Source organism: Thrips palmi, unplaced genomic scaffold (genome assembly GCF_012932325.1).
Source record: "Thrips palmi isolate BJ-2018 unplaced genomic scaffold, TpBJ-2018v1 HiC_scaffold_1, whole genome shotgun sequence".
NCBI lineage: Eukaryota > Metazoa > Arthropoda > Insecta > Thysanoptera > Thripidae > Thrips > Thrips palmi.
The window spans coordinates 9,493,450-9,501,883 of NW_023144620.1; the positions used below are offsets into that span (position 1 = coordinate 9,493,450).

General features: G+C 57.7%; 1 non-coding gene and 1 pseudogene across 1 annotated transcript; both read left to right on the top strand.

The window, feature by feature from the left end:
* The first annotated feature begins 6,068 nt into the window (after positions 1 to 6,068).
* Positions 6,069 to 6,206, top strand: LOC117645263. Its single transcript, XR_004587719.1, has one exon. It is a non-coding gene; the product is annotated as a U4 spliceosomal RNA (small nuclear RNA).
* Positions 6,207 to 6,825: 619 nt separating this feature from the next.
* LOC117645267 lies at positions 6,826 to 6,980 on the top strand (annotated as a pseudogene).
* Positions 6,981 to 8,434: the final 1,454 nt, after the last annotated feature.

Here is an 8,434-nt window from a genome sequence, read left to right on the forward strand (position 1 = left end):
TGGGCTCCGTCGCGATGATTGAACCCGAATGCCTGTCGGCTTTTTTAGCGGTGTACTTGTCTTTCATCTCGGCGGTCGTGCCGTGTGGGCGGCGTCTGTTGGCTGACGTGTGTGACAGTGTGGCGGCACGGCTGGCCTCGAGGTGCCGGGCCAGCGGACAGAGTTCGAGATGCGTTTTCGTCGCTCTGTCCCTCTCGCACCGCTACGAGACCCCCGATGAGTGCGAGGGAGACAGAGCGACGAAAAGGACTCTCGGAGTGAGTGTGCTGGAAGGGTTGACGGCCCTCGTCACGCGGAGCAGCGCAGCTGTCAACCAAATCAAACAGCCCAATTAGGTGGGCGTCAGCGGCAGGCGCGTTCCGGGCGGCACCGCTGTCTCTCTCGCACTCACGTGCGCCTTGCCGGCGAGGCACTGCGGTGCGAGAGAGACGGAGGCGGCGTTCGGAATCCGAGTCGCGGCGTCGGTTAATTGCCTTCCAACAACTATGTACTGCTGGCTGCGCCCTGCGCCCCTCACTGGGGCGGGCCCCTCCCCACACGCGGGCCTGCCGGGCCTGCCCCACAACTTTGCGGCTCCATGGTGTGTGCCGAAAGCCGAAGCGCCGCCACCGCCTGTCGGTACACTGTACGACACACACACATGCTCACTTGATGACCCATTTCAGCAGCAGGGCGAAAAATTGAACCGCTAATTCAGTTTAGAGGCCAGGAGGATGACTGACAAGCGACCGCTAAAACGTAAAACGTATCCGTCTGTCCCTGCGGTCTGTCCTCGAGTCGGGCGAAAGGGCAGAGCTTTTCGGTTTGAATGAAAAAAAAATTGATGAAAAAAGTCGACGCGGGGGGTGAGCGGCAGGGTACTCTCAACTGCTGCTAAATATTTAATCATTTTTTTTTCGAGCGCTTTCTCTGTTGAAAAAAAAAAAACAGGAAAAATGTGCCGCGTCCGTATCGTGTTTCGTTTCTGATACCGAAGTGTCATTTTTAATTAGCGGAGAAATTATGAAAATTATGCGGGGCGAGGCCCACATTTAGCTGTCGCGCGCGACGCGTCCAGTTTGACGCGCCGGAGAGGAAAAAAAGAGGGAAAGAGGAAAAATAAGTCGAGGAGCTGCGCGGACGAGAGAGCCGCATCAAAATGCAAAGGAATGTGGGTGGACACTTGTGATGGTTCTTGTCAATTGGTATTTACATTTTTATAACGGGCGCTGTCGCGAGCGGTTTGGGCCCCAACTCGATCAGGGCGCCCTCTGTCCGAACCGTCGTCGCCGTCCGGACGGCCTGTCCACTGTCAGCGCAGCCTGTCGGGTACACTGCTCACCCCCATGCATGGCCCCGCAACACTAGTATAGTACTGCCCTCTCGCAATCCCTAGAAACCAGCGACCGCGACTTTCACGGCGGCGGTGGATCAAAACCGACTTTTTTTTTTTTTTCACCGACACTTTTTTCCTTTTTTTTTGTGGAAGGCAAAAATGGAACGGCGGGCGTGAGGCGAGGTGAGGTAAAGTGGTGGCCGAGGACGCGGGGACGCGGCGGGCTAGGGGTGGGGTGAAAGGCAGGAGAGTCCTTGAGCAGCCGAAGCTCGCTTTGCAATGCAAATAGCGCGCGGTCTGCAGTCTCTGCTGGACTGCGGCCCTGGCCGCTGGAGCCCTGGAGCCAGCGCAGACTCATTCCGAGAGTCTGTCTCTCTCGCACTCATGGCGCGTCCCGCGTGGGTGTGAGAGAGACAGAGCGACGAAGAGGACTCTCGGATTCAGTCTGTTGGAGGCGGGCCGAGGCGGGCCCGCCCCGGGATCATTTGAGACCCCCTCTGATCCAGGGACTCGTCGGGACGGGGCCGCCCTTGGGCTGCCGCTCCGTAATCGCCCCTTGTCACTGCAGACCGATTCCGAGGGTCGTTTTCGTCGCTCTGTCTCTCTCGCACCTATACGGGTCGCCCCATGAGTGCGAGAGAGGCAGAGCGACGAAAACGACTCTCGGAATCAGTCTGCTGCTCCGGACACAAGCAGCGCGCCGTTCCATTTTTACAGTGGCTTCAGTAGGGCCGGGGTGGAGGAGAAGGGGGTTTCAGCTCAGCGCACCCGCCACCGTCACTTTTCAATCTGCAGCTTCTTTTTCTTGGTTCCATACACACAGTGTGAGTCAGGTAGTTTTGAAAATGACGTCAGGGAAAATATTCTACAGTGTACCCCCGACTGCTGGAGTGCGGACTTGTAGCCGCCTGGAGCAGTTTTGCTGCGGCCGTGCGGAATCTGAGAAAGGTTCACCTGTTGTGAAGCATAACAACTTCCCCCTGTGCCTTTTGGGGAAACGTCGTGGGTTTTTGCTTTCCCAGGCTCCCTCCCCCCCTCCTCTCCGTTCCCGGGGGCTTCGTCCGCCCTTTCCGTTTGAGTCCTGGCATCCTTCTCTCTCCCCCACGCTCTGTCTGCCTCTCTCTCCCAGCTCCACCACCAGCGGGGCGGGATCTCACAAAGACATTACGCAATCATAAATTTCCCTCTTTCGGCCCCAAACGAGTCTTTTTAAGAGCGGGCCAAGAAGGTGTAGCCACCTCCGGCTTGGCGCCGCCTCGCCGCCTTGCCGGCTTACGGTGCAGGCCCAGGGCCCAGGGCGAGCAGCGGGCCGAACCTTTTACCGCGGCCACAACTTTTCGCATCGTGATAAGGCGGGGGAGGGGGGGGGCGCTTTCCCCCGGCTTTCGGGAAAACAAGGCGCCACAAGTTGTTGCGTTGCACCGCCCGGCACCGCCGCTCCGCTCGGCTCGCCGCAGGAAGAATTATGTAGTTGCCCCAAAGTTGGCAGCATCTGCCGCGCCGAGGCCGCCGTCGCGGACCGTTTGGCCGCCTCGCTCACTTGTCAGCAGGATCGTAGAAATCGTGGTTTGGCCTGACTTTAGGCAGCCACTGCGTCTAATCCAAGGCGGCTAATCGTTCTCCCTCGACGGGTGGGTGGTCTTTAGGCCTTCCTTTAGAACACCTTTGTTACGGAGTGTGATTTAGCGCCTAAGTTTGGGAGCGGTATTGCAGCAAAGTTGATCAAAACGATAACAATTAACTTTACCCAATTATACCGTATATTACGGTAACATGCCGTATTTTACCGTTCTTTACGTAACTTTGAATCTTACCGGTATTTTTGCATCCCCACGTGCTCGCTTCCACGTCGAGCTCGTCCGCTCCGAGGTGAGTGCGGAGCTCCGGGCTGGAGAGCCGAGAGGCAATGCGACGCGTTTTGTAAATATTTCCCGTTTGCGCGTAATACGAAGTTGGATGCCCTGCTTTGCTGCTTCGCCATGAGAGGCATGAATATTCAGAACGGGCGGTGCGGTGCGGTACCACACTGTACCAGAGGGCCCTTGCCGCTTCGGCCTTCGCCGTTCCCGGGGCCCCGCTCGGCCAAAGGGAGCCAGAGGGAGGCGGCCGAAAGGGCTCGCTTTGCTGTTGGGGCTTCAGCCTGCTTCAGCCTCGAGGGCTCTCAGTGTCCTTGAAAAATCTCGATGGTGCAGCCTCACTTTTTTCTGTGTGTGTGTGTGTGTGAGAGAGAGAGAGAGAGAGAGAGAGAGAGAGAGAGAGAGAGAGAGAGAGAGAGAGAGAGAGAGAGAGAGAGAGAGAGAGAGAGAGAGAGAGAGAGAGAGAGACAGAGAGAGAGAGAAGGAAGGTGGGGGGACCTTAGCCGCAGTCGTCTTCACGAAAATCCACGGGCGTGGGCGCGGGCTTGGCGTCGTCGGGGTGGCTTCGGCAGAATGATCGTTTTGACTCGTAATATAACGGGATGGCGGGGCGGGGCGTGGCGTGGCGCGGCTCACGGGGTGTCCTCGCCACCAAGCCACCCTGCAACATGTCGCGGCTGCTCGGCGTACTGCTGCGCCTGACAGGGATGAACCCGCAAACTTTTTTCCGGGGAACCCTCCTCCTCCTCCTCCTTCCTCTTCTTTTTTATACTTCCCTCCTTTATTCTTTTTCTGTTGCGGTTCAGCCGCGGGAAAAAATATGGCGGTCTGAGTAAATACCGTGCTTTGAGACAGCGCCATGGTGGGCGGTCTCCAGGACTCCAGTCGCCGCGAGGGGCGGGGCGGTGAAGGCAGAACGCCCCGCCCGGCCCGCCTGGAGACGGCTCTTGTTGTTGTTGTTGTTGTTGTTGTTGTTGTTGTTGTTCTTGTTGTTGTTGTTGCTGCTTGCTGTTGTTGTTGTTGTTGTTGTTGTTGTTTAGGACCGACTGCCGACCGAGCAACGTCAAAACATCCCTCCGCACGCGTTATACCAGCAAGGACTCATCGTTTGCGAGAGCGCTAACGTCCACTGGCCGCCTCAAGTCTGACCGTCCGGTCAAACGGTCCCGCTCTTCGCCTGGTCTGCCCGGTCTTCCCCGGCGCGGCGTCTCGCAGGTGAGGCGCGCTTACAGTGGAACGGCCCCGCGGGGAAATGCAGAAGGCGGCGCGCCAAATTTGAATTGGCGATCGGTTTTACGGCGCTTCAACGACTTTGAGGCGCTTCAATCGGCATTAGGCTGCCAGCCCCGGCGGGGCGGACAGGAGGCCTGGCCGGACCGCCCGAGCTGGCAGCGCCATGGCAGCGCATGCCCGGCCGACCACGGCGGAGGGAAAGTGAAACATAAAAAGGAGGATGCTACATCGGCTGCTTGACCATACGCCAAGCAGCTATTGGCTGCAGATCATAAAGGAGAGCGATAAAAAGAGGAAGGGCGAAAAAAAAAGGAGATAAAGAAAAATGGGTCGGTGGGGAGCCGAGAGCCCAATGGGCAGGGAAGGCAGAAAGTGACCACACGCGTGGTGGTGGGCCCTACTGCAGACTGACTCCGAGAGTCTTCTGCGTCGCTCTGTCTCTCTCGCTCTCATGAGGCGTCCCGTACAGGTGCGAGAGAGACAGACAGACGAAGACGACTCTCGGAATCAGTCTGCTGCTCAGCCCTGCGTCAAGAGAGGGACATCAAGGAGCCCGCCCAAGAACAGGCCGCAGTTTCGCGTTTCAAAAAATTGATCTAAAGCACACGAAAAGAAAAACGCTGATAGGGGTTTTACCGGCGAGAAAAATGGAGCGGGAAGCGAGTTGCAATAACACGACGAGAGGGAGACGGGCGCCACCGCGCGGCGCCTCAAAGAAAGCCTCAGAGTGGCGCGCCCGCCAGCAGGCTGCTTCCGAGAGTCGGCTCCGTCTCGGTTCCGTCGCCCTGTCTCGCTGGCACTCATGGCGCGTCTCCTGTCGGTGCGAGAGAGACAGAGCGACGAAAACGACTCTGCTGCCGTTTCCGGCGGTGCAACACCCGATCGCCTCGCCTCCCTCACGCCACCATCACCTCCGACTGAAGGGAGGCTGCTCCGCGCCGCTCCACACACACGCCCGTCAAAGTGCCCAATATATATACCTCCTTGAGCTTGGCGCGGCTCGGCTCGGCGCGCGCCACGTGTCCTCCGCAAGCGTTCCGCGTGCGCGGCCCATCGCCGGCGCGTGGCGGGGGGGGGGGCGGGGCGGGGCGGGGCGGGGGGCGGGGCGGGGCGGGGCGGGGCGGGCGGGCGGGGCGGGGCGGGGCGCGCTCCCACCCAGGACTGCTCTTTTTCGGTTCACTTTCAAAAGGCGGCCCGTTTTGTTTATGTGGCCGAAACGACGACCCTTTGTGCGAGGCTGCGCGCTGCGCGGCGCGTGTTGGAGTCCACACTGCGATCGTCCACGCTGGACGGCGGAGGTATAAGCTCCAAATGAAAACAGCCCACCCTGTCTCCCACTGTGCAGCCCCCGATGGCACGCGCCACGCGCCGCGCTCAAGAATCTCAGTTAGAAAGATGGAAAATTTTGGTTGTCATTTCCGATTTTTAAAAAACTAAATAAAAAATTGTTAGGATTTTTTTTGACAAGCCGTGTTGGTTTTATATTTTTGGTTGTTCCTGCTGGTCACTGGAATGTCCTGGCATCCGAGAAAATAGTGACGTTTTCAGCTATGCGCGCCGACCATCCAAGAGGTGGCGCTGCGGTCGCTCGCCGGCGGTGCGCGCGCGGTGCAGCCCAGCGGTCGCGTCTGGGCCAGGTACCGAGGGAGACGGTCTCTCGAGTTAGCCTTGCGCAGTGGCGATACAGTAACCAATGAGGTTCATCCGAGGTGCTGTTATTGCTAGTTGAAAACTTTTACCAATACCCCGCTTGGGGGACTGGTAACAGTCCGCTAAGCAATTTTTGGAAGCCCCCACGGGGGCTAATAAAATGTTCACTTACCATCGTCACATCCTAGATGAGGGTGTTATGGACGCCAAGGTATCTGCATGGAGTTAGACTCGTCATGTTTCTTCCGCTCTGCCTCTCCTCGCTACTCACCGCTTTTAACTTCAAATATCGTGGGTGGAAAATCAGTTCCTATCCGGATATTCCAACGCTATAAATCACATCTCGCCATGTGACGAGCATATAGGAAAGTCCATCGGTGCATCTTGTATACTCTGACCAGAAAGAGCCCTGGGTTCTCGCGGTCAAGGGCTACCTGCAATGCTAGCCAAGGCGGCAGATGCCATAAACCGCGAGGACTCGGGGCACTTCGTTTTCTGGTCAGAGTATAGACTAAATTCAATGTTAAGGACGAAATATTGTGGGTAAATGAACAATATCGGCCGTAGCTTAAGAGAATACCGTGCATATTACGTCTGCACGAAAAAACTATGAAAGCGGGTTAGTCAGTTGTCACAAGTGTCAATGCGAGGCTGAGAGTGCACATGCATTACTCGAGAGGTGGCGCTGCGGTCGCTCGCCGGCGGTGCGCGCGCGGTGCAGCCCAGCGGTCGCGTCTGGGCCAGGTACCGAGGGACACGGCACAACGGATTAACTTCGCGCAGTGGCGATACAGTAACCAATGAGGTTCATCCGAGGTGCTGTTATTGCTAGTTGAAAACTTTTACCAATACCCCGCTTAGTGGACTGGCAACGGTCCGCTAAGCAATTTTTGAAAGCCAATAATCTTTAACACATTGTCTGATGGACTGCCATCGACGCGGAGGTGTTGTATCTGCGACACGTATCTGCTTTTTATCTCGCTGTTCCCTGTTCCCCTCGTCGCCGCGCGCTGGTGTCACAAACTACGGCGGTCAGGTCCAGCCACCCTCGCGTCGCGGCGACCAGCACACTGATTCCGAGGGTCGTTTTCGTCGCTCCGTCTCTCTCGCACGCATACGTGACGCCCCGCGAGTGCGAGAGAGAGACACAGCGACGAAAACGACTCTGTGCAGGAGGCAAGAGACGGGCGAAAAAAAATATGGCAACTTGGTGGGAAACGGACGCAGCGAATGAAGGGCCAATAAGAAGCAGGCGGTGTGGGATGGGACAGGTTGGGGGAGGCCGGGGAGGGGAGTGAGTGGAGGTCACTGGTCATTACCGCGGGGTCAGCACGGGAAAGATGGTTCCTGGTTTTCCCAGGAACTGCCTGGAAATTGCCTATGTCTCTACCATTGGCTTCCTGGGAAAACCTGGTTCCGTTTTTACCTTGAGAGTCAGAGACTCAGCCAGGGCGGCGAGCTCGTTTCTTTTTCAGATTTTAACCCAAACCGCGTGATTCTTTTGAAGCCAGAAAAGACCGGCCGGCGGCCAAGACTCCAGACGCATTTTGAGCCGCCAAGTCGCTAAATGGGACTCGAACCGAACGTGTGACCCCACCAATGGATTCCTCGTTCGGAGCGCAATCCATTGGTGGGGTCACACGCTCGATTCGAGTCCTGTTTACCGACTCCGGAGCTCAAAACGCGCCTTTAGTTCGCTTTAGTTTCAGCCGCCTGCGCCGGTCTTCTAGCCGGCCCACTGTGCGAGTGCCTGCTCTTCTCTCCTCGAGCAGGTGAACCAGTGGTTGAAAAAGGCCAAACTGCCCAGTGAGAGCTATGAGCGGCCTCGTATAGGCAATATCCTTCCCTCTCGGCAAATACAGACGTCAAGCCGCCGGGCCGGCCCCACACTGCGAAAGCCTCGCGCCGCGCGCCGCGCTCACGAGGCGCCGCATCCGGGAGTCTTTTAGCGACTTCCGGTCGCACAGCATCGCACAGCATCGCACCGTCCCCGAGCGGCGCGAGCGGTAAAAAGGCCTCAAAGACATACAGTCATTTATTTCTATCTCGCTCCGGAGGGTGACACGGATGGCGTGTGCCGCACAAAAGCTACCCGGAGCGGAGGCTGGCGGAGGGGGAGGGGGAGGGGTGGCGCTAAGTAGGCGTGTCGGACCGCGCGCCGCGGGCTGGGGGTGGGGGTGGGGGTGGAAGAGAGAGGGAGAGAGGTGAACGTGTTGCGGGCGTCGCGCAGAGGGAAAGATGGCCTTGTTTGTCAGAAAAACCTGAAATCCTCATTTGAAACGTTTTCGAAGGAAGTGGAAAAGAACATTTATAGCGTCCTGTCCATGCTGTAACCTCAAATGCTTCGCCTGGGATTTCCCAGGCGCGTCTTGGAAAGAGG